Source organism: Pyrgilauda ruficollis, unplaced genomic scaffold, assembly GCF_017590135.1.
Source record: "Pyrgilauda ruficollis isolate IOZ18807 unplaced genomic scaffold, ASM1759013v1 scaffold4, whole genome shotgun sequence".
NCBI classification, from domain to species: domain Eukaryota; kingdom Metazoa; phylum Chordata; class Aves; order Passeriformes; family Passeridae; genus Pyrgilauda; species Pyrgilauda ruficollis.
Window position 1 is genome coordinate 4,032,549 of NW_024525489.1, and position 25,763 is coordinate 4,058,311.

General features: G+C 39.7%; 1 protein-coding gene across 1 annotated transcript in view; it reads right to left on the reverse strand.

Moving 5' to 3' along the window:
* The window catches only part of HHAT (hedgehog acyltransferase), a 147,560-nt gene that overhangs the window by 32,548 nt on the left and 89,249 nt on the right, over positions 1 to 25,763 (reverse strand). The window lies entirely within an intron of this gene.

The window sequence follows — 25,763 nt, forward strand, 5'->3', positions numbered from 1 at the left end:
AGCTAAAGTTACAGAAAGCAAAATTCCTGTCTTGGGCAAACTAGATTTTTAAAAAGCCCCAGGTGCTGGAATTGCATAAAAATCTCAGCTTTTCACTGAAACTAGAATTTGCAGTCAGCCATATATTTGTTGAAATCTAACTGAAACACAACTGGACCAAAGCCAGTGGCCAAGAAATCAAAATCATATTAGAAAATGCCAATGAAACAAAGCTCTAAAATTATTTTCAAGACATTAACATACCTTGTGCAATCAGACTTTTGGTATTTTGATATTTACATTTGGCAATGTTGAGGAGGAGATCCAAGTGAAACCAGTTTGCAGTTCACTGTAACATGAGATGTCTTAATTTGCGACCAAATTAGTTATTTTGTGACATTTTTCCCTTTAACATTTATTATTATAATTTAACATTCAGTGTTTGCTCAAGTAAGGGGAGAAGATAGACAGGGACTGCCTCAAACATTTGAAATAATTCCTGAACTTTTAGCCTTTCTTTTGAATCACCACTCTGAAAATACAAGGGAGCTACTTTGGAAAGTTAAAACAGAAAAATGAGAGGCTCTTCTTCAGGAATACAAGACTAGTAGGAAAAACACTTAACAACAACAACAACAGAGGAAGGGGAACTATGTAATTCTGTTTTACATCACATCAGGTTTCCAAGTGAATTTATAATTAACTACAGTTTATTCAAATTTGACTAGTACTGGATTTAAGAAACTATCATGTTCCCTACCGCCTTTTAATAAAATTGCATGGCAACAAAAAGTAATGGAGTGAATGACAGACATCATGAAAATAGTACGAGACCAGCTGATAAACTCCTCTGTACATCATGACACTGCTATTTTCTTCCCAAAGCCTGATTTTGCTCAAATAGAGAGTTGCCCTGAATGTTACTGGAAAGTCATTGTCAAATACTATAAAAAAAGACATGAAGTCTGGCTCACCAGTAGAATTCACACACAAAAATCAGAAGCAGGGGGAGCAAGGGTTTCAGCAGGGTCAGCTGCTACACCTGAGCTGGCAGAGCAGGGCTAGGCCAGCACTCTGCTTCCTAAGCTCCAGTTCTGCTAAGTGGCATGGCCACCTGCCCACCACTGCCTGCCAAATGTGTGTCACTGCTAATTATAACTAGTTCAAATACAGCAGAGTAAAAAGAAGCAGGGAGCCCATCATTACACAGAAATACTACAAAGCACGGCCTTATTTTACCTACACGAAAGACAGATTTTTGTCACTCGATAGCAGCGTGAGCAGAATCCCACTAATTTCCGTGCACAAAATCCAGTGACTCTCAGCAACAAAACTCCTGTGGCTCCCGCTCTTTCTCTCAGAATAGATTTATTAGTTAGGTGCTACAGTGAGGTCCTATTTTCCTTGACTTTTATCAGCTGTATAAATTGGATTCAATACCTTGAATATAGTGTAGCCTTGCTCTATTTTACCCAATAACTTGCTGAATTCTGTAATAAATGAGTAACTCTTTGAACTCTCCTTATCTGTAGCTTCTGCAGTTTGAGGCTCTTTAGAGGATGAAGATGCCCAGTCCCTTGTCTAAGAAGATACTCAATGTGCTGCTTACACACTGTCAGTACATTTTTTAGTTGCTTTTCTACAAAGAAAGAACAATTTCTGCAAGGCTCATCTCCTCTGTCAGGCACAGGACTATGGAACAACCCCTATGACCTTACACTTGTATCTCATGGGCAAGACACAGTTGAGACAGGGACAAAGAGTTTCTCGATGAAATGTTTTAAGGGTGATGGCATGCACTACAGTCCTGCAGTACAGTGAGCTTGCATTCTACTGATTCCAAGCACAGAAACACAGCATTCCTGCCAGTTACTTACAACCTATGTAACAGTACTGAGACACTTGGTGCCACTGCTTTACCTCAGCTCCTTCCTTTACAGGACATGAGGGTCACTTGCTTGCACTGCACCTTCCTCTCTGCCACCATTCCTCTCCTTGTCCTCAGCACCTGACTTGATATGAACATTAGGAGTTGTCACTGCTCATCATAGCAGACCTGCATTTAGCTCCTCCCTATCTCACAACTTCTTAGGCTGCTTCAGCCCTTACAGCAAAGTCTGCACAAGCCCAAGATGCAAACCCAAGGTGTACTGGGTGTACATGTGTGTATTGGGCTTGCATGGCCATGTTTTGTTAGCAGTGGGCTACAGGAGTGTCTTCTGTGAGAAGCTTTCCCTGTGTCTAGTGGAGTCAAAAATGCCAGCCAGCTCCAAGACAGTGGCTGCACCTCTGGGATCACACAGTTAAGAAAGAAGGGGGAAAAAAATCTGCACAATTGCAGCTGACAAAGAGGAGTAAGGATAAGGGAGAACAATAGTCCTGCAGACCCCAAGGTCATTGCAGAAGGAAGTGCAGGAGGTGCTCCAAACACCAGAGCAGTTTCCCCTGCAGGCCACGGTGAAAGCCCTTGCAGCCCGTGGAGGTCCATGGGGGACTCAAGATCCACCTTCAGCCCATGACAGGTCCCATGCCAGAGCAAGTGGATGCCCAAAGGAGGCTGTGACCCCATAGGAAGACCATGCTGAAACAGGTTCTTGAAAGGATCCATGGCATGAAGGAGAGAGAAGCCCATGCTGGAGCAGGTTTGCAGGGAACTTGTGACATCAAGGGGACACCACAAGGAACCCACAGGATCCACAGGCTGGAGCAGCCTGCTCCTGAAGGACTGTCCCCCTTGTGAGAGACCCAGGTTGGAGTGGTTCACAAAGAACTGTAGTCCATGGGAACGACTGACACTGGAAAAGTTCATGGAGAACTGTTTCCTATGGGAAGGACCCCATTCTGGAGCAGAGGAAGGACGTGAGGAGTTCTCCCCTTGAGGAGGAAGGAGTGCAGGGACAACATGTGAGGAACTGACCACATCCCCCATTCCCTGTCCCCCTGCACTGCTGGGTGGGAGGAGGCAGAAAAATCAAGAGGGAAGAACAGACAGATGGGGAGAAGGTGTTTTTAAGATTTATCTCTCATTTCCCTACTCTGATTTGTTTGGTAATAAGTTGAATTAATTTTTCCCCTAGTTGAGTTGGTTTTGCCCATGACAGCAACTGCTAACTGACCTCTCCCACTCCTTATGGAGCCATGAGCCTTTTGTTACATTTTCCTCCCTGTCAGCTGAGGAGGGGAGACAACAGAGTGGCTTTGGTGGACACCAAGGTTGATCACCATACTGTACAGCTTGTTTCCTTCCCTATGACCCTTTCTGTGCAATAAGCCCCAGAAACACACACCAATGCTGATCAATACCTATCAATGAAATGGGCCATTTCATTAGCAGAATGAATTCTGCAGGCAGACTCTCTCATTGAGTTGGCTGGATGCCACCATAAGCTGCTCTTAAATTCCTCTCCTGTAACTTGATGCATCACTGGCAGACAGCAGAGAAAAAAGATAGGTAGATTGTGTTCACTCCATCATTGATTTTACTGTAAAAAAAGAAAAGCAACTTGGGAAATAAAACATTTCTTCAATTTCTCCTTTTTAATATGTGAAATTCAAGCCAAAAGCTAGAAGGTTTTCCAGCATACTAAGCTCACAAAGAGGATGACAAGCACTGTTGACAATAGGATTCCAGCACCTTTCAATATCACTGTACTGGCTCTGGACTTGACACTGACTCAGTCCACACCATGGCTGTAACACCAGCCAGAAAACCAGGAGCTGAACACATTGTGCCTCTGTGCTTCCATATTTCTAAGCACCAGGTTCAGGAGTCAAAGCCATAACTCACTTAAGGTCTGCTGCTGATCTGTCATGTAGATAACTGCCCCAGGCAAAAAGTATCAGGTAATGAAAAACTGGGGGGGCAGGGGAAGCAAGATTTACAGAACTCAGTTAATGTGCAAAAATGAAACTGGGCAATGAGACTTTCAAGAGGCTGCCATTGACCAGAATAAATCAGTGGCAGAGAGAAGACTGAAGAAACATCTTTTGATTTGGACAAGAAAAAGAAATCTGCTTTGGAAAGGAAGCCTGGAACAGGTCACCCAGGACAGGCACAAGAGAAAGCCTACAGAGGCATCAGCACAGCACTTGGCTGAGTGGCAAGGGCATGCTCAGGAAAGCCCAACACAAACTTCAAAGCTTGCTCCAAAGACCCCTAAATCTCCACAGACCCCTAGGACCTGCACCCAGTTACAAGCTTATTCCTGTTTCAGTGCTACCTTGGAGGTGGGAGGCCTGGGGTCTGTGTGATCATCACTGCTGGCAAAGAGCCATTTCAATGAACTGCTGGGGATTTTTCTGCAGAAGCAAAATCACATCCTTCCATGCTTGAAAATGGCATAAAGAAGAGAATACACAATTGTACAATAACTAAGGGTAGAAATGAAAGTGGGATTGTGCATGACTAATGCTGAGGAAGGCAGAGAAGATATCAGAAGAAAGGTAACAAAAGAGAGATAAAGAAGGAAAGGGAGGATGTACCTGCAGGATAGGCAGGTAAGGACATAGCTGAGGACACAGTATAAGGAAACGGTCTGTGCAAAGGAAAAAGGAAAATGAGAATGAAAACAGAAAAGGAGACAAAGATGAAATTAAAAGTCTAAAAAGTAGATATTTGGGCCAGAATAAAGAAGAAAATTGAACTGTGTCAACATCCATACACTGCATGCACCTTAGAGGTATAAGTAAGAGTTTCAGCCTAGGTGCCTTTACATATGATTTGTACTGTTTTGTTGCATTTGTTAAGACAAAGCTAATCCTCTCTGTATTGTTTCTATTTGAAATTAGAAGCAACTTTAAAAAATGTTGAACAATGCACTAGAAGAGAGATAAGCCTTTTATCTGCCGTACTCAGCTGCAAGCCTCACCACACAACCACATTCCATTGTTCCAGCAGCTGAAGTAAATCAAAAAGCTAAACTCAAATCTCAGAAACCAAAAATCTATCAGAGCACCAGAGACCATAAAAACATATGAGTATGAGCATCATGTTGGAGCTTTTCCAATCTGCTCCAGACTGTTACACAGAGTGGTTCTGCAACAACAGTTTTTCACTTGTGATTCATTTTAAACAATAGATCTGAGCCTGTGTAAGAGTTACTTATCTAGTTCTTGCTGGATGTTCCTGACAAAATGCATAAGGGAGAGTTTAAAAAAAAAAAAAAGTCCCTCTAAAAATGAAAAGCTATGCTTTGGAAGTGAATCCTCTGCCTGCCTCTGCTTACAGCATCACAGAGCAACACGATCTGCGTGCAGTGGGTTTCTCTCTGCTGAAACTAAAACCTTACAATGCTAACCAACAAATCCTGTTTGAAGTAACCTCTTCACAAAGCACGCTACGCAAGGACTTGTGAAGGTAGTCCAGGACTACAGACTACAATTTAGGTCAGATGGGTCTCTCATCTTCTCTCAGTGCCATCACCACCAGTTTAGGTTGCTCTGGGCTTTGTCAGCAGAGCTCCACTACCTCTCTGGCCAACCTGTTCTGAAACTTTTTCCATGAAATCTAATTGCATATTCTCTTTTTGCAACTTGTGACTTCTGTCTTTTGCCCTGGTATTATGCAACTCTAAGATGACTCTGTTCCTGTCTTATCCATACCCTCCCCTTAGACATCTGAGAGAGCAGAAAGATCCCCTTCAGCCTTCCCTCCTCAAGCCTGAAATTTTGCATGTGCACCTAAGATTGAGCTTCTGCTTTCAGAGTGTTACACCATGTGAACACTTTCAATTTTCTTGTCAAAAGCATTTTGTAATCAGCAGACCCTCAGTGTCACCTGCTGCTTGTGCTGCACAAAGCTGCTTGGGGATGCAGCCCCAGCCCTGCCATGCCATCTGTGTGCACAGAGAGCAAGGACAGCGTGCCCAGGAGCACCACAGCACATTTACACAGGTATGGGCTTGGCTCAGAGAGAAGCTTAATTACATTAGCCCAAATAAGTCATTCAGCAAAACCCTTCCAGCAGACAGCCAAGAAACACGCCCTTGAATACAAACTCATCCCTTCAGTACCGGTCCTGAATAGGAATTAAGGAGAATTAAAAATGCTTCAGATCTTACAAACACCAGTCTGAAATGGCAGTTGTCTAGATGGCTGATGGGATTTTGTCACTGCCACAATTTCATGGTCATCCTCAATCTCAACATTCATAAAAATCTAATGTGATACAGTTCTGACTCATCATTACTTGTTTATATATTTGAAATCTCAATAGCTTCCAGCAGCAACTAATTGCTTATTAATTCCACCACAGAAAATGCTGTAAGGGATTTATAGTAATTAATAGAAGATAATTTCCTTTCTCCCCTAAATTATCACTCCTACACATGAACTAATGAAGCAGTGACTGACCCCCAAGCTCCAGAACTGCAAATACAAAGCTGAATTCTGTGCTACCTTTTCTATGGTCCTCAGGAAAGGTACTGGCTTTGTGCACGACAGTAATACAAAATAGTGCTTTCCCTTTTTATAAAGAAGCCAAGAGAAGACAGTTGCATCCATCTGTTCTTCATCCATCACCTTCCTGTCACCTTTCAGTTTATTTCCATCACTGGGAGGGAAGGTGTGTAAATGCAGCTCACAATCATGAACACTGGTGACTATTTATAACTGCAATGCATTCCACTGCTAATCCTTTACAATACCTCCCACAGATGTATTTCCTTTTGCAATAAAGCTGAGATTCACAGAATTGGCTGCATTTGCTGGGCATTCTTAACTCTGTACTGATAATGAGCAGACAGCTATACAGTGGAGAAAACCCTTATCAGTCAGAAATTCTGAATCAGCTCAACTTTATGTTTTAGTTATGCAGACATCATACATCCCGTCATCCATGAGGTCCCACATTTCTTAGGTGAACTTAAGATTAGCAAGACACGGAGCAGTAGAAATGCAGCTCTCCTTTGTCTGCTTGATCCAGCCTGTCATCCAACAAGCACATCCTTGCTAACACACCGAATGCTTCTCCATTGGCACTCTAGAGTATCCATATGACACACTTGCTAGGATGTCAAATGAGTTGAGCCCCCTTCCAAATCACAAGCCAATTTTTCTTAAATGATGAAAAAGTAGCTGCAGAGCAGTTAGGCTCATTTTAATGAAGAGCAGCTGTAAATGCTGGCATGTATAATTACTAAAGGAATGCCACAAATATTTAGATAACAAAAACTACAAACAACCTCTGTGATGACAAAGGTAAGAGTGATAAGCAGCCATGATTTAAAACAAACTAATTATGTCCAATAAATCTATTCTCTTTCTGGAAAAAGAACATAGGAAATTTACTAAATCTGGTCATGAGCAAAACATACTGGGATGGAGTGCAGCTGCAGAAATGTCAAACTATTCTCACAAGGTTATACTTGACATTCTGAGGGAAAAGCAAACAACAAAACTTGGAAGAAGAATTCCTAAATGTCCTTAAAGAACTATAATTAGTTGTTGCAGGTCAAAATTATACCAAATAGCAGGACGGTGGGAAGAGCAACAGGAAAGCAAATTTTGCCTCTTAAACTTTGCCATTAACTGATAGAAATAAATGACAGGCACTCCAAAATTCAGATGCTTACAGTGTTCTGGATCAATCTAACAGGGTAATAATCACATTGTTATGCAAAACTGTATGGCTGATTCTTCTGTGCTGCTTCTTTGAACTTATGGAATGAAATCTTGTCCTTTAATGCAAGTTCTACTTCAGCTTCAATTCAGTTTCATCTATGCATTTTGAGTTGCCAGGGGAAAAAAACCCTCAGATTTTGACAGGTTTTTAACAGTGTTTAATCTGGTGGTGGGAGGGGAACCGAAGTCCAAACCAACCTACTGTATTACCATAGGTGTTGATTTGTGTAGCTACAGGGCTTCTTCAGTATTTCACCAAAAGTCAGAATGCTGTTTCACAAGAAAAATGTACTTGACCTCTAAGTGGCAAAAATGACTACTTCTAATGAAATATATTTTAAAATACATGGGTTTTCAGAAATCGTAACTTGACCACCCACCCCTCACTCATATTTAACATCGTCAAGGTATTTTTCCACTTGCTGAAGCATCTGGGCTGTCTATGACATAACAGTTCTGTGTCTCCTTTGGTGTTACAGGGTAAAAGCTCACTGTTGGGCTGAAAAGCTCTGTGCCATATCTCCAGCAAGCTGCCTTCTCCTCCCTTTCCAAGGGAAAAATGCCATACTATCAGAACTAGATTAAAAGAAACCACAGCTCAGTTGCCAACAAAGCAGTGCACATTTATGTTCTGGAGGCCAATATGGAGAAGCTTTCTGCTCAGTAACACTGACCGGGAATATGCTATTCCGTACTAATTCTGGCACTTTGAAGACTCCTTAGTTTGGAATTTTGCCACTACTTTTCTACACAGATGAGCTGTAATAATCACTGAAATTAGAAGCATTGCAACAGAAGGATTATTTTAAGAAACAGAAATTGGTAGCATGACAAATTAAGAGATAAACCCAGAAAACTAATCACTGTCATAAAGGAAAAAGATGAAATCCTGAAATATGTCCATAACATTTCGGATAAGTTATCAGTAAACAGCAAGGTGCCCAGTGAACTCACCTTTGGCCACTACACTCCGTAAGACACAGAGGGCACTGCTAAGGCAGGAGGTTACAGATACCAGAATAGAACCAAACACAAAACCAACAAAATTTAAAAAGCAGCTCCAGCATATCAAATTGAAGCAAAGTTATGTGTAAGAAGGTTTCCCCAGGGCATCTCATAAAACATCTTCAGCTTTTTAACACTCCTTTCCTCTGTTTGAAAACTTGAGCACTATGAAATTTTTCAGACAATATTCTAGGGAAACTTCTACCTGACTCAAGCACACAGGTAATTTCAGACACCTTATCAGCCCTGAAAAGCTGCTGTGTATAAATTAGTATGTGGTAGCTACCTCATGAGTTTTCCCTCATTTTATGGTAAGTAAAAGGAAAAATGGCAGAGCCGTTTCAGTTTAAGGTTTTGTGTGTTTATAAACATATGCATCTATTTGGATAATGGTTACATCAGTGCTAATATTCAATGCCTATTAATGTTCCTTTTCCTAAAATAACCTACAGAATAATAATGATCCAATGAAAAGGTATGTTTTCAGTTCAGCTAAGCAAAAGCAGTAATGACCATGTGAGCGCTTCTACTCTAGCTCAATACAACTGATGCCGACAATAGCATAACCAAACCTGTTCCTAAACTGTTATGTTCAGCATAAACCAAAACGTTCAGTCAGCCTCTCTTTACAAAAGCTCTGGGACTGTCACAAGAGCGTCTTCAAAACCAAGCACTGAACTACTCTCATAAAGTAAATCTGCTTTACCTTCTTCACTTGAAATTAGACTACAGCAAAATGGTATCAGGCAAGCATTTCCCCCTCCTCCATTAGTCAATGGGAAGACAGTTGTATTCAAACCAATTCTGCATGGGTAGATGTTTCAATTTTAAAAATGGAAACTTTGAAATCACCCCACTGGAACTGGGACTATATCACATTGCAGGGTTTTTTATGAAATATTAACACATTAGTACATTCTGCAGCACCACTGAACACATGGGCATACTAGTTTAAAGATTTCACATTGGTGCCGTTTGCTTCAATAAAACAATGTGGAAATTCAGTGAGGAATGAGATTTGTAATTTCAGGTGCTATAACATTATCAGCTTCTTCAAGCAGCCATTAAAGGACTAATGAAGTCCTGTTATTTCTTACATGGTGGGGAAACTTACTCACTTCCCAACAAAAACAGGGTGAATGATGAAAGTAACACAAGGCACTAATGCCATCTTCAACAGATACTGTACTAATCCAGTGCTCAGCAGAGTTAAAAATCTGAGTAAGCTATTTGTGCTTCACACAAAAATCCTCCCTGTAGGATCTATAGATATTTGGTATCACCTCTGAGAATGAAATTCATTATACTGAAATCTCCTTTTGTTCTTCTTAAATCCCTTTACTGATAAACTTCCTCCTGAATACATAATCTAAAAAACAATGCCAGTAGTGCCAAATAAGTAATTTAATTAATCATTTGTATGCTACTCAGTCTCTTCAGGCAGTTTTCTCTTTAATGTCCTCAAACTATTCTGATTCATTTGTATCAAGGAGATATTTGGGGTGATATTGGGACTGGGAAGGGGCTGACCCATAAAAGTCATGATATCCTAAACAGATCAGCGACAGCTACTGCAGAGCAATATTACTATCAGTCTGCCAGTCAGCCAAGAGTGATGGACCATCCATCACACATCCTCTAGCCCAGAGTGAATCCTGATGCCTTTCAACAACCACAAGGAAAATCCAAAACCATCAAAAGGGCTGATCCACCAAAGAATTTACAAAAATAAAAGTAGTCACAAAGTAGTCAAGGCTTTAACTCTTCCCCGGGAATGACTTAGAAAAAGGATTTCAAAGGATTAAAATATGACCAAAAGAACAAAATAAGGACAATTTGCCTCTTTCATGCCTTACAAGTAGAGTGCCTGCTAAACACAAAGCTCCACTAATGTCTTGTGGTATTTCAGTAAAATATAGGTGTTGATGAAGTCTTGAGTCAGCTCTGCTAATAATAATGATAATAAAGTCTCAATTCACTAGTTGGTTGGTTGGTTTATTTGTTCAGGGAATTAGGGAAAGAACATACAGGGAGGAACATTGTTAAGAACATTACCTGTTTGTAAAAATCTGAGATGACTGAATATGGCTTAGATTTTATTCCAGATGACACTACTTGTAGGCAAGGACTTTCTGATTTCTTCTAAGGGTTTTGATTTTTTTAAGGGAAATTAAAGAGAAATGCATCTAAAAGGTGTTATATTTTCTGATGTTCCTCTTCAAAATGGTGGACTAGCATAGAAAAAGTCATTCTGCACAGGATAAATGAGTATTTTTTAGTTTAGAAATCAAGTAAAAGAACAAATGATCAGAGGTAGCACAGCCAGAGTAAGTGGACTTTACATCTTTCCTAGGCCTTAGCTGGACTTCATTAAATTACAGTAGAATCTATTGCATTCTGCAATCTTCGGCCTGCTGACAACTGTTGTAATTTGTTCCAAATTTCTGCAGAAAATGAAAAAGCTTTACAGCTGTTCTAACCTCTATCACCAAGGAAAAAGTTGTCCTCATTACTGGAGAGTCCAAAAAGCTGTTTGTCTCCTGTCCATCCAGCTTCTTTTAAGAGAAACAACCTGGACAAAAAAACCCTCTGTCTGTTTCCATCATATGAGCTATGATTGCTAAGTCCCTCTAACAAAAAACCCCAAGAAAAAAGACAGTAATTCCACAGTTTGTGTGAGCTGCCCTCCAGTGCCAAGATCAGGCACCTTGCTAGGGGTATCCTCAGCAGTTGTGTCAGTGCCAGCCACACAAGCTAATGCAGCCACAGGCAGATGTGAATCTGAACTCTGCTTTTACAAATTAAAAATGTTGGTCCGCATTACATTTTGAAGTAGGTATAACTAATTCATTCAACACAATGTGCTCTTGCAGGCAGTTGCTAATCTCACTGGTATCTTGCGCTGCACGAAATACCATCCGTGTTCCTTGTGCTACTTTGCAATGGGACTTTCTGCTCCACAAACCAGACCAGTAAGAGGAACTGGACAACAGCTTTTCCCCAAGCAAAGAGTGAAAGCCTATGCAAAAGCCATGAAGGAAATCTGCAAAGATGGAGTAGGTTCAATGCAGGTGTCTCTTCAAGGTTTATTTTGCACAAATTTGCATTGTGGAGAAATTGGCTGGAACTGCCTTGCTTCCATTTCTCATTTTTTGGTCCTCCCTCATAGTCACTGCCTTCTTTTAATCTCTATTGGAGCTCAATAAGTAGCTGAGAATACAGCTCCATTTCTTCAGAACAGCAGTCAAAAGAATACTAATTAGTGTTTGTCTTTTGTTGTTCTCACACTTTAGTTGTAGTTAAGCTAAAATATCTGAGACCTTTGTCAACAGCAGAAGAGTGCAGAGACCCAACACATATTTGTAAGATAAAGAAATAATGACTTCTTTTTCAGTTCCACAAGAGAAATTAAATCCTGCTATTTCTGGGAGGTGTATCATGCACCACACCAAGCACTGTCCAGCATTTATGTCCTGCCCTGTACATGAGGGCATTCACTGCAGTCACTGTCACCAACACATTCACTGATCTCATTTTCAATGGCTCTCACTGTAATGAAAGCTTTTGATGTCCTGAAGTTTCCAGACCTGATCCATTCCCTATGCATCTCTGCCTTGAACATCTGGTTCTGGAAGCTACCATGATACATGGGACCACAAGAATACTGACCTTCAAGTGTGACCATGTACTAAAACTTGGTCTGACACGATGGTAAAGGAATATTTGCACTTTTAAAAAGACTATTGAGTGTCTTTAGTGACACCTTGCTTGTAAAACTTGAATGAGTCCCATCTAACTAACAAATACTGCTTTTCTCTGTTTCTCTGAATGCTCATCCAAGGAAAATGAACACAGATCCTTCATGTTTAGCATGAAACTCCTCCTCTTGACTGGAAAGGTGAGCCACTATCAGCGTATCACATGGCTGGTCTGATGCAAAATATTAACTACACAGCTCAATTTATACCCATTAAGTCTTCATGGAAGGAGGATTTAATGAATAGGACCCAGGACTCCTGATTTCTCCATCTACTTGTGTCACTAATTTAATATGCAACACTGGCCAAATCACATTGTGAAGATTGCATTAAACTAGTCACAATAGTGTTTACACCCCTCAGTGAACAGTATGAGTGCTTTAGGCATGTGGACAGTAAAAATGTACCAAATACAGCAGTCTTCTTTCACAGAATTTTGAGTCAAATAATGTTAAGAGGCTTTCTGAGGACTACTGGTGGTTTTCCATCAGGGTTCTAGTGATGGTTTTACCCTGAGGGTCTTGGTGATCCTTGTTTTGGCTCCTTGTGCTGACTTACAGGGTACTTTACTGTACTAGTCATGCAGATCTCCTGTTACATCTGATGAAATGGTAACACTCAGGGTAAGAAAATAATGGAAAAGAGAATCTCATTCTGCTAGGATATATTTAGTAAGGGTTGGAATACAATAAGCTAGAGTGACACTGTTTTTGCTACTCTAACTAATACACAAACCACATGTAAATTCTTCTGGTACATCCAGATGGGTGTGATGGACATTTTTCTGGACATTTTTCATAGTTTTTATGAAAGCTGCTGTGGTCTCAAGTGATCAAACTATTAACAAGAGCAGGAGTTCCATCTCCAAGCTTGTTCCACTCCTAGAGAAAGCTGCAGACCCACCATGATGTGGCTGAGTTCATGTTAACAACTTTCTCCAATCCCTTCTTCCCAGTTGTATATCAGAGGCACAGAAAAAACTACCAGGTGGTACAAACTGTCAGGTGCTCCTGACCTGGAAAAATATAAACTGAAGCTAAGGTGAAAGTCTGTAGGTACTATTAGCAGCTCTCTAGAGTTTTTCAGCATTTCATTTTCCACATTGGTACAGGTCGACAGTTCTTAAAACATTTAAACATGCCATTTGACCAGAAATGTGCAAATTGCCACCTGTATCAATAATGGGTGAAGAATAAGATATACTCAAGTTGGACTTCAGCTGTGATGAATAGTGCCCCTGTCTTAAAGATTATGTTGTTACAAATATACGATTTAATTTTCTTTTTGCTGCAACAAAAAAGTACCTGAAACAGTGGTTATACACAGCAGTGAAGGGATATATATATATATATACACACACACACATATATATACATATACACATATATGTATATAGGTATGTATGTATGTATGTAACATTCTAAGCTGTGTGCAACAGACATGCTAGAAAAAGGATCACTGTTCTAACCATTTTAAAACACAGGTAATAGGTAATAGCAACTGGGAAAACATTAAGATTCTCTGATAAGCTGATTTTCAACTATTTACATGCAAACTACTTGTTAAATAGAAGATATCTTCACTATAAATAATAGACATAGGGACTGACAGAGCATTATAGTGAGAAGATTCAAGTTTAAAACATTTTCAAATATTTGCAAACTATTCCTCACTGCAGGATACATATTAACCTACATGTAATGGAACAGCGTACCTACAGTTTTCTTTCAATGTTAAGGACTACTAAAGAAGATGTTTTTCCTTCTGAACAATGCAACTACTTCAGTAACACCTTGCTACTATTTTAGAAGAGCAAAAAAATTCTCTTCAACAACAACACTCCACACAAGTACAAGGACTTGAGACTGTGTTCAATCTAGATGCAAGATAAATCTTTATTCAGACATAAAAGTCCCACCATTGGGAGAGTTTTTATGGATATTTTAGTATAATACAGAAGTTACTCTTCTCCAAGGATTGTTTTAAAGCCTAAGTTAGAATTTGCAGATGGATTATTATATTTGATAGCGGGCTTAGCTGTAGGTCCTACAAAAACCAAATGAAAGAGGGCAGAAGGGATAAAAATCAATAGCCCAATGTTCTTACATGGCCAGGAGGATGGATGCTAACAACACAAAAAACTTACCATGTTGTTTACCAGTTTTTGATGCAAGCTGCAAAAATAAGGAAGTAGCTTTAAAAGAAAAAGCAATTATGAATCAGTTATTAACAGAGCATATTTTCTGCTTAAGATGCCTAAACACAGGCATTCTGCTCTCTAGCTTCAAGTGACTCACACCATTTATTGTTCATCCTCAGAATGGACAGGAATACACAAGTTTGGCAGCTTGACAGAGATTTGTGGAAAACTTCTGTCAGGTATCTCAACAACTGTCAGAAATAAAATGGATCTTGTTAAAGCATGGACAGCAAAGACATTTGTAACAGGCTTTTAAGCTAACCTACCAACAGTGAAAATTCAACACCTAAAAGCACAGCCACAAGCTACCAAGTCACTACTGGGCTTCAGTGCATGCTCACCTTAGATCAGAAAACTTAGAAGCAATAAGTGAGAAATGAGAAAGATAAAAAGGAAGACAGTGTATTAAATAAAAACTACCCTAGTATTTTAAATCCATTACTGTCTTGGAAGTAACATTCTTGAGGAATTTCTCTGCTCTGAAAATTAAAATTATTTCACTACAGAATGAACTGCAAGCAGCAGATGTAATTTGTAACAATAAATGGGAATGCTTATGATGATCTCTGACTGGCTTTAAGGCATTAATATTTCTTGCATTAATTTAGCCTAATATCTCAGGTACATTCTGTTACACGAAGATGGGTGTACATGCACTAACAGAAAATTGTAATATTTCTAGGATTATTAAGTCAATTCTAGGAACTGTCCCATTCAGTACTCTAATTCTATCTGATCTCACAGAGCTTGGGTAGAGCCAAACCATGTACTTCATGTATCCAAATGGTCATCACAAGTCACCCCCATGACAGCACTGGAGAGCATGGTGTCCCAGGAGTGCAGCCTCTGCAGGAGACAGAACCAAGGTTTCAGGAGACAACAGATATTTCTCCATGTTCTCAGGGGAAGACAGTGCCCAAAGAGATTAAAAATATAGTAGGGCCACATGCTTCCCTGCTTATCCATCCTTTACAGGTACCACACTAAACAGCAGCAAGATTATCAGTGACTGGTGTAGCACTGAGGAAAAAAATGCAGCTGTTTAGGGAGAAGACACACTTCTGCCTCATAGTGCTTCCTTGGGGACAGCAGAACTGTGTGTTCCACCATATGGTGCTATTTCTAATAGGTTTTGATAATGCCCACATAAAGTTTTGCCACATTCCAAGTTCAGCATGAACTTAAATCCCACCTCTGCAGAGTTTCAGGTCTTTGTTGGCTGGTGCAAAGTGCCTTAAGAAAACATGTCCCAGCATGCAATTTAGTAGTAAATGGAATGATATAAGGTAGAAGTCATTTTACAGAACTGCCAGCATTTAGAAGGGTGTAAGTCTATAAATTTTATTAATCACATATACAAGGCTTTGCTCTCCCCCTCTTAATAAACCCCAAACAAACACTAAACAAACTCTCTCCAAAAACCCAACAGTCAAGACAAGGCTGAAACAACTCATTTTTTTCTGGGTTCTTGTACTTTTAGCATCTCTTTTCTTTAAAGCAGCAGCTATTTAAAGATGGCTGAAATAAATTCATTCAGAGATTAAAAAGAAAAGATGCTAAAATAGCCTGAGACGATAATTTTTGCTTGTCTACCTAGAATGAAATTACAAGCAAAAAGCATTAGTGTAAAAAGGCAGCAGAACTGTGCTATAGCATAGTAAAAATCCTCTCAGACTTCCTCAGTGAGAAAAATTAGCTTTTAACTGCTTTTCATGCCTGTGCACAGAGAACACTAGTTTTAGAAAAAGATCAGCCTCCTCTGTAGCCCATGCATCTTTACAAGAGGATTGTTCTCACCTCTGTCTTCACTGGCAGAGGTGCAAGAACCAGAATGAATTCTCGATCTGCTGAATTCTGCTAGAATTCTCAATCTCAAGCTGATATGCAGGGCAGGCATTTGGGGCAAAAAAAAAGGGTGTCTTTTTTGCTGGAAGTTGAGAAAATTTGATCTAGCAGGCTTCAAGTGGCAGTAATTGTGGAATACCATAATGCTGTTTTAACACTACTTTTCAGGAAATAAACAACTTAGAAAGTTGTCATGAAAGTCTCAATGATTGCAAAGCTAAATACAGCTGGTGTTCCAGTTCCTGCTGTGAGGTTACTTTCTGTGGGTGGGAACTGTTCCCTCAATAAGCATTTGTTAAAAAAAGTGCGAGTCAGGACTAGCTCAAGTCTGAGGACAAATGAAAGGGGCTGACAGACAAAAGAAACAGGATTCAATGACAAGACAGAAGTAGAACCTACAAGACTCCTGGAAATTTCTGAGTACAGGAAAAGAAAGAGATTACATCATTCCTCAGAAAACTTTTCTTGATTGTTGTACATGTTAGCAGAAATAATGTCTCTTACTAATCAAACACATACATGCCAACACAACCATGAGTTCATTTATGTATAAGTTTCCCAGTAAGCACAGGGACCTCAGCTCTTCAAGTATTCTATACCCAGCTATGTCACTTTGGGCCACTGTGAGGCTTTTGCTATGTATGGCAAAAATACAGGGGAATGAGAAGGCAAAGCTGAATTACCCACTGAACAGCTCCCAATTTTCTGTGTGCAGAGTAGTTTATTTAGTTCTGTAAGTCAGATGCAGCACAATGGACAAGAGGGAATTCCATGTGCACTCGTATTGTGCACTGCCCTGAATTTTTTTTCACTTGTACATGCGCTACGTACAATAAAGGCTTTAATAAGATATATGAAGTATAGGTTCTTTATGTTTGAATCTGACCTTGGAATCATATTGATCCCAGCAGATATGCTTGCACATGTTCTGGAGCTTGCCAGACAGAAAGATCTTTCTGCATTGATTTGGTTGCAGGATCAGGTCCTAAGAATCTAAAGACAAATTAATGACAAATGGTAAACTATTGTGATTAAATAGCAAGAGTTGAATTTAAACACAGAAATGCTCCAACAATTTTCACATAGAACAGAGTCTCAAACCAACATGATACAACAGAAAATGGCAGAACACACTTCATTGTTTCAACTCTGAAGAAAATGCCCCCCCAAAAAATGTGAATATTTGCTTTTATGCAGCTGCCATCCTTTGGGAGGTGCAGGAGAAAAAAACCCCAAATACTGCCTCCTTATTGCTGCACACCAAAATTAATTTTTCTTGGTATTTTGCCAGTTCACATCCCAATGAACTGCACCCACTAAGCAAGGTCACGTAAATGATTGTGGGAACAAGTTTCCTTTGTGCATGAAGAAGAATGAATCACTTAGAAAAATGTGACATCTTCAGTAATACTTCTGCCACTATGCAATATTACTCTAAATTATGCAATTCATCAATATAATGTTCATAAATGTATTTTTGGAAAAACGACCCTAAGTAAGTTTCAGCGGAACAGCAGCAAGTGGGATTTCTCAGTGAAAGTGAAAATCTGGAGGAACAATGTTGGAAACCAGGGCACAGGGAATATTTCTCTGTCTGTCCTGAGAAGTCCTGATCCCCAGGGCAATGCTGCTTTTAACCTTCGTCCATGGAGAAAGCTTCCAAGACTTGGGGAAGAATTGGAATCTACGAGTATGTGAAATAGATAGTAGCACAGTTTCTCACAGGGTGAAAAACTTAAGAGTTTTGGGTTTTTAGTATGGAGGTAAATAGAAGACAAGACAGAGGATTTTGGGTGTTGTCTGATCTCCTTCTCTTCTTCATCTACTCCATTTTCTGCAGTGTTGGTAGCACAGAGTAATGGGTTAGAAAGAGCGGCAATGTAGATGTTGCGTGAACAGACAAATAATTAGTCATTGGTAGAAAGGTAGAAATAAAATATATTCTAAGAGTTAATTGTACAGAATAGTTTCAAAAGACTTTGAACCTGTGTGTCTTGTGACTTTTGGTGCCTTTCTCTTCATACACTAAGTCTGAGATGTAGACAGTGTGCTGAACTGTTGATAAGAGAAAAATAAACAGCAACCTGAAGACTGAAAAAACCAAAAGCCCTATTTGTCTCTCAATCCTGGCACAGAACTTTCTAGGGGTCTCCCCATCAGGAGAATCCTCAGGGGGGGTTTCCACAGAACAAGAATGCTGTAAGACCATATGCCAGCTACTCCACAACAGAATTTTCCAAACTAAACCAAGGGCCATCTGAAACTCTGAACTGCCAATAAGCAGCCCTCCTTTTTCTTTCAGCTGCAAAGAAATTTGAGCAATGACTTTCCAACAGATGCATAGAACAGACAGCAAAGTATCACACACTCACAGGGATGCCCCAGCTGACAGGTTTTGTGGATTTCTTTTGAGTTCCTTTGCTGCATGATTTCATTCCTCCTGCACCTTTAAACCCCTTCACAGCTAGATAATTACACCTACCATTGCAACCCATTTCAGAAGTTGTAACAAGCAATATGGCTCCTAAGACATTGTTGTATATTATCTGACAAAACTCAGAGCTAAAATGTCCAACTAAACCCTGCTGGATAACAAGTTCAACTACTGTGCTCCTCAGCCCTTAAAACGTGCTAAATGTACGACCTAATTTGACTAGCAGCACTCAGTTTCTGAAGGATGAGGTCGTATGAACTGATTACCTTGAGGCCTTCTACCCACACTCCTTATTGCAGCACATGAGGCATACAGTCAACAACTTCTCTGATGGGAAGACAGGATCTTACATGAGCCAAACTCAAACATACAACAACCCATACAGGAATCTCTCACCTTTTTTTGCTATTGACATCTTACACAGCAGTGGAACTGCACAATAAGTAACTCATAGTTTTTTAATTAGTTAGATGTTGAACTTAGGCATTTCTACTACTAATATACAAATGAGTTTTTGTACAGCAACAACCTAATTTCACTGTCTTCACAACCAAGGGCAAAACTTCTAAAGGCAACAATAGTTCAGGACAATGTCTTGAAAGATGTTGATAGCATCATAAGATAATGGTCCTCTGCTTCTGCCAAAGTAAGCCAAAAAGCCACATTTAGGCATGTTACATCAGATATGTTGCACCAAACTCTTTGTTTCACTCATACCTCTGAATCTTGTATGCCATGATTGTGGAAATTCCCACTTGCAAATCAGTGCCTAAGATGCCCTGTGAAACACAGTCTAAGATTGCTGTGCTGCACAGCTGGGAAGAAGTCCAAAGGCTTTCTGCCTCTGTAAAGTAGGTAAGGTGGTAATGAGAACATATTTTCTTTTCCCTATAAATTAACCAATTATTTAAATTCTGATTAGCATAGGACCTGATTTTGCTTCAATGCCGGCCAAAAGGGAAAACTGGAGGCAAAATAAAGGCACCACTTTTATTTTATATAGTGAACAAATATTAGACATGGAGAAATAAATTTTAGTTTTGCTTTAAACATGTCTGCTGATGAACTGCCTAATGAAAATAGGGCTTGGAATGGGTCTGGAAGCAATTTAGAGATTACTCCTACATCATGATATCGTTGGTATTTTCTACATCGCTTGACAGATTTTTTTCTACCTTGAGACTGTCCCCTGAAGTTGGCAATCCAACAGTTTACCTAGGTAATGTAATAGAATCATAGAATATCCAGAGCTGGAACTGGAAGGGACCTGTAAGGATCACCAAAGTGCAAGTACTTGCTACATTTTACAGGGTTTTTTCCCTTCTCCTGACCCACAGCTGATCAGAATATTTTTGTAAAATTCAGTTTGCAGAAACTTTGATGTATCCATTTCTCCCTTCAATACTTTTCTCTCAAAACACAGCAATATCATTTATTCAGGATCACAGCTCTAGACTTCCAATTACGTTGTTGTATTTCCTTCTTCCTAATTGTCAGCTTACTGCTTTTTTAAACTGCAGTAACCAAAAGTGCACATATTTTAACTTTAGCCTTCAGAACATCATTAGGAGAAGAGCATTTATGCATTTTGCACTGCTGTCAATGCATCTTTGCACAAGGTCTATTTTTGCTGTAGGTGGTATGACGCTGCTGATGCAGGGAGTTCACAATCTGGTAGAGCAGTCAGACATCCTTCATTGCAGGACATCTGCCCAGCCAGCCATTCTGTACCCCTGCAGTGAATCACTCCTAACTGAGAGTGAAATTCACTCTTTCCTGGATGTCTACTAAAGGACACCTTCTCAAAGGTTGGGTGTTCAATCTAATCTAAACTAGGCTGCACAAAATGCCCCTGAACGCAGTGAAGAGTGACAATGCATCTCATCCCATGCTAAGACAGATGTATGTGGGCTGAACTGCCCTCCAGAGAGGCACTCCTCACAATTTGGCAAGGTAAATTGGATAGCTAAAGTACTGGTTTACAGTTAAGTTAAATCACGGCTGTCCAATTTTCAGACAGCTGTTCAAAGTAAAATACACCTGAAATGCACTGTGTGCTTTCCTCATTGATCTGGACTCTGTTCCTTGTAAACCAGAAAAAGACCAGGAAGAATTTCAGACTTTTGTCACCCAATACAATTATTTCCCCTGCCATCCATGCTTGATAAAATATTTCAGTCTCTTAACCAAAAGCACTGCGCAGTGCTGGTTGCAGGAGTGAGCCCTTCCAAAGAGAACCTTCTTGTTGGGGCATCTCATTTTGAAGCGAAGCATTACTTGTTTATAGAGAATACAGGATTAAAAATGTTAGTTACATAGAAGATATTTCTCCTACTTTTTTATTAGACATTTGTGACACTGTCTCTCAGGAGAAATTTCTTACAAAAGAAAGATAATGCTTGCTATAGGAACTTTTTTCTTTGCAAATAACAGGGCCAAATTACATTTTAGAAACAAGCACTAAGGCTGGTCTGAACAGAAAGAACAGAGAGAATTTTCAGAACAAAATTAAGAACAAATATTCATACACATAAGACACACAGACCTCTGCTCTCATAATTTTGAAACCAGTGATTTTGATGATGCACAAAATTATTTTTAAAGCCAGTTAAATTTAACCTATTTTTCACAAGAGGAAACAAAATAAATACTAAAGAATACATACTCAGATATCCCCTTGTTTGTGGGATGGGAACAGTGGAAAGCACTGCCAAAGCACTTCAAAGCAGTTAAAGTATTAGTCAAATAAGAATCCCAGGAAACTTCATCTAAATCCTGTTCCTAAAATGCAATTCACAAACCTTTGATAACAAAGGTATCCCACTGGCATGGTTCTCATTGGACTGACTGTGCTGGCCTTGAGATTTAATTGCTTTTATATCCATATCTTTTTTTCCCCACTCTCTGAAAACTGTAGACTTTTGACAATACTCAGTCTTTGCAAAAGAACAGAGTAAATCCTCTCCAGTAACCAAAGAGCAAGACTAGAAGTGCATTTCATACACCTTAAGCTTCAGTAAAACTTTCTTTTAAGAGGATGTTGGTTTAAATTTGCATCACTGTCACCCACATGCTAGCAGGTAGCTGCTCCTCAGTGTTCTGTTTTTCGATATTATACAACAGAACTCCTAATTTCTAACTATGAAGTGCTGTAGGCTGGGCATTTAGAGCCTTATAATACTGATATTCTGAGGCTCATTTCCTTGCTAGACCTGAAAATGCCACACACAACATCTTATATTGCACCTAAACCTGCAGATCTGATTTCTGCTCTGAGATGCATTTTATTGCTGGACTTTAGCATATATGTTCTTGTCTACTTTTTAGTGATTTACAAATGCCAATTACATTTACAAACTGTGAAACACACATCTGTTCTCGTATTTTATTCCTACCTGTACACGTACAGATCTTTATAGACATAATTCTGTGGGATTTGAACAAAGCAAAGGAACCAACTACTCTTTGCAGCTGATAGTGCACAGGTGGGAGGTTCTGTTTCCACATCTCTCTATTCCTGACCTCAGAGGGATTTTATGTGACACTAGTACTGAAGAGCCTTCTGCCACCTCAGTCAACAAATCTCAAGTCCTGCTGGCAGGTTCCTGAGAATGTAGAGATGTCCTCTCAGTGGAAATGTCTACTCTCTGGTTTTAGAGTGATGCAAAACCTGCTTAGCATTCCTAAACCAAGGTAAATCTCAAAGAGATCAAAAAGCTTTTATATATTATTAGAATATGTATATATTCTAATATTTATATAAAGAATATTATTTCTAATATTTTAACGTGAAATTCACAGAATATCTTCTTTCTAAACCCAAAGCTAACAAGTATTGACTGAAAACAACTAGATACATATTTAGCAGATCTCAGTGATGTACTGGACGTTGTAACATTGCATTGTCTACCAAGTGAAATGACTCAGATTTGGGTATTACATACAAAAGAGCTCTGGGGGTCCTTTGCCAGATTTCTAGACTATTCTCCACAAGTTAATGACAGAATATCAACATCTTTCTAATCAAAGCTCGCCAGAATCATAATGCACAAAAAAAATCTTAATACTTGGGAACTTTATATTGCTTGCATCACACCAGAAATGAAGTGCAAATATAAAAACCCAAACAAATACCCTCCTGCCTCACAGAACACCCACCCACCACCACCATCCTTAGTTCTAACAAGTCAAGCATATCCCCACTGAATTTTTTATCAAGGTGAAGACAAAATCTTGAGTTCAAGCCAAGTAACTAGATCATCTCATCTGTTCTTGGGCTGACAAAGGAATGATCAAAGAGTACATATTTGTAGTGTTTAGTTTAGTCTGTAAATATTGATGTGTTGGATTCACCAGAACAGTGCAGACTACAAACAAATTCATTTAACTTTAGTTTTTTTGCACACTCCAAACGTAGATTTTTGTTGTCTCTCTTACAGACCAGCACCTAAATTCAGGTGAAACTGAATACCAAGTTTTGAATAGTTCTTCTGGATTTGACCAGCCCTCAATTATAGAATCATTGAATATCTTGGGTTGGAAGGGACCCTAAAGACCACCCAGGTCCAGCCCCCTAGCATAGGCAGGGAGTCCTCCCACTACACCAGGTTGCTCAGAGATCCATCTGGCCTGACTTTGGACACTTCCAGGGATGGGGCATCCACAACTTCTCTGACTAACCTGTTCCAGTGCCTCCTTTACACGGAAGAATTTCTTCCTAGTACCTAATCTAAACTTACCCTCTTTCAGTCTGAAGCCATTCCCTCTTGTCCTGTCACTAGAGGTTCTTGTAAAATGTCCCTTTCCATCTCTCTTGTAGTCTCCCTTCAGGTACTGGAGGGCTGCAGTAAGGTCACGCTGAAGCCTTCTCTTCTCCAGGCTGAACAATCCCAGCTCTCTCAGCCTTTCCTCACTGGAGAGGTGCTCCATCCTTCTACTCATTTTTGTGGACCTGCTTCAACAGGTCCATGTCCTTCCTGTGCTGGGGATCCCAGAGCTGGACACAGCACTGCAGGAGGGGTCTCACCAGAGGAGAACAGAGAGGCAGAATCCCCTTCCTTGGCCTGCTGCCCAGGCTCCTTTTGATGTAGCCCAAAACACATTTGGCTTTCTGGGCTGCCAGTGAACATTGCTGGGTCATGTCCAGCTTTTCATCCACCAGCACCCCCAAGTCTCTCACTGCAGAGCTGCTCTTGATCTGCTCATCCCCCAGCCTGCAGTCATACCAGAGTTGACCCCATTTGTTCCACAGTAAGAAAACCACAATGGATTAGGTGTGTAGATGCAATAAAATTTTCGTGGATGTTTCAGTTTCAGGGAGTTGTCAGAACAACAATTCAGTTAAACAATATACTCACAGGCATCTGAGTGATCAAATAATAGAGGCATACAAAGCTCGCAAAGCTAAACACTGAGATTTCTACTAGTGGAGTATGAGCTGCACTAAGCAAAAGCTTTCATGTTCTAAAAATAAAGTTAATTTGATTAAAACATCATGGAAACAAAGATGCAAATGACTAAACTAATTTCCTATTCCTGTCTTAGATGACTGGCACCTAATCCTTAAGTAACTCTATATATTCAAGTGCAGTAGAAATAAATCAAAGAATTAGCCCCACCTCTAAGAAAAAAAAACAAACCTAGAAAAACAATCAATAATTGATTGTTTCTGTTTGAATTAAATATTGTTATACTTGATAAAACATTGTCCTTCATCAGTTGCAAACCCCTGCACAACCACTAACCCTTCTAACAAGGAAGGCATACTTTCTTGATATATATTCTCATATAATATACAGATTGCATTAGGGAAATAATTTGTATGGAGCTGTAAGCCTGAGATAGACAACTTCACTAATCCTTTTGTTTATTTTTAATAATTAAAAAGAGATGTTCAAATTCACTTTCAACTTTTTCTTTCAGCTTATTTTCTACTATTAGCCAACTAATTGGAAGGAAACAATTTAAGAGAAAACAAAAAACAAAGCCTTTCAAAAAAACAGAAAACAAGTATTTTATGCTTTAAAGAGCAAAATCTAGTACTCCCTCTTTGCTGCTCAGTATTAACAGAAAGCTTCACTATATTTTATGCAGAAAATGTTCCTTTCTTCAAGCTCTTTGAATGGTTTTTCTCCTTTAGTTCAGAAGATAAATTGTTCCACTCATATACATAACTTACTCTTTAAGAGTTTCACTATTTTGGGATGCTTAAGTAGGATCCTGGAACTCCAGAGCTGATTTCTAAGCCAAGAGGAGAAAACACTGCTATAGACAGCGGTAGTGTTTTTAAGAGAACACTTCTACACACAGTAGCCTATTAGTACTTCCCTCTTGAGGAAGAAATATTCCTCTACAAGATCTTAATTTGACTGGCAGCAGTAAGAACATAAAAAGAAAACTGGTCCTACTTACACTGACCTCTAGCAAAACAATTAAAGCTTGCTCTGTCTCCTGAGTCAGCTCAGAGCACGTCCCATACTGCTTATTCAGCAGCACCACAGGCTGACACTGTCACCCAAGTTCCCCTGTCCCCACACTTGCCCTCAATAGTCAGCAGGTCCCCCGCCTGCAATCACATTCACTACAAAAAAACAGCCATTAATGCTTGCTCAGTTATGCTGCATTATGCAGATCTTACCCACTAACCATCCACAGAATCTATGGGGTTGGCTTTAGTACGCCTATCCTTACTGATGTGTGTGAAATGCAGAGTGGGGAAGAAATTCAACTTGGTAACTTGTCACACATTTATTACTTGATATTCAGTGATTTCTCTTGTCAGAGAAGCCTGACAGCCCTCCTTCTAGGCTTGAATGGGAAAAAAGCAATGTTTCTTTGTAGTCATGCAGCCTGCAGATTTATTTGAATTTTCTCAGATTTTTGATAGTTTTGACCTGAAAAAAATTAACTCCCATTTAGTGCA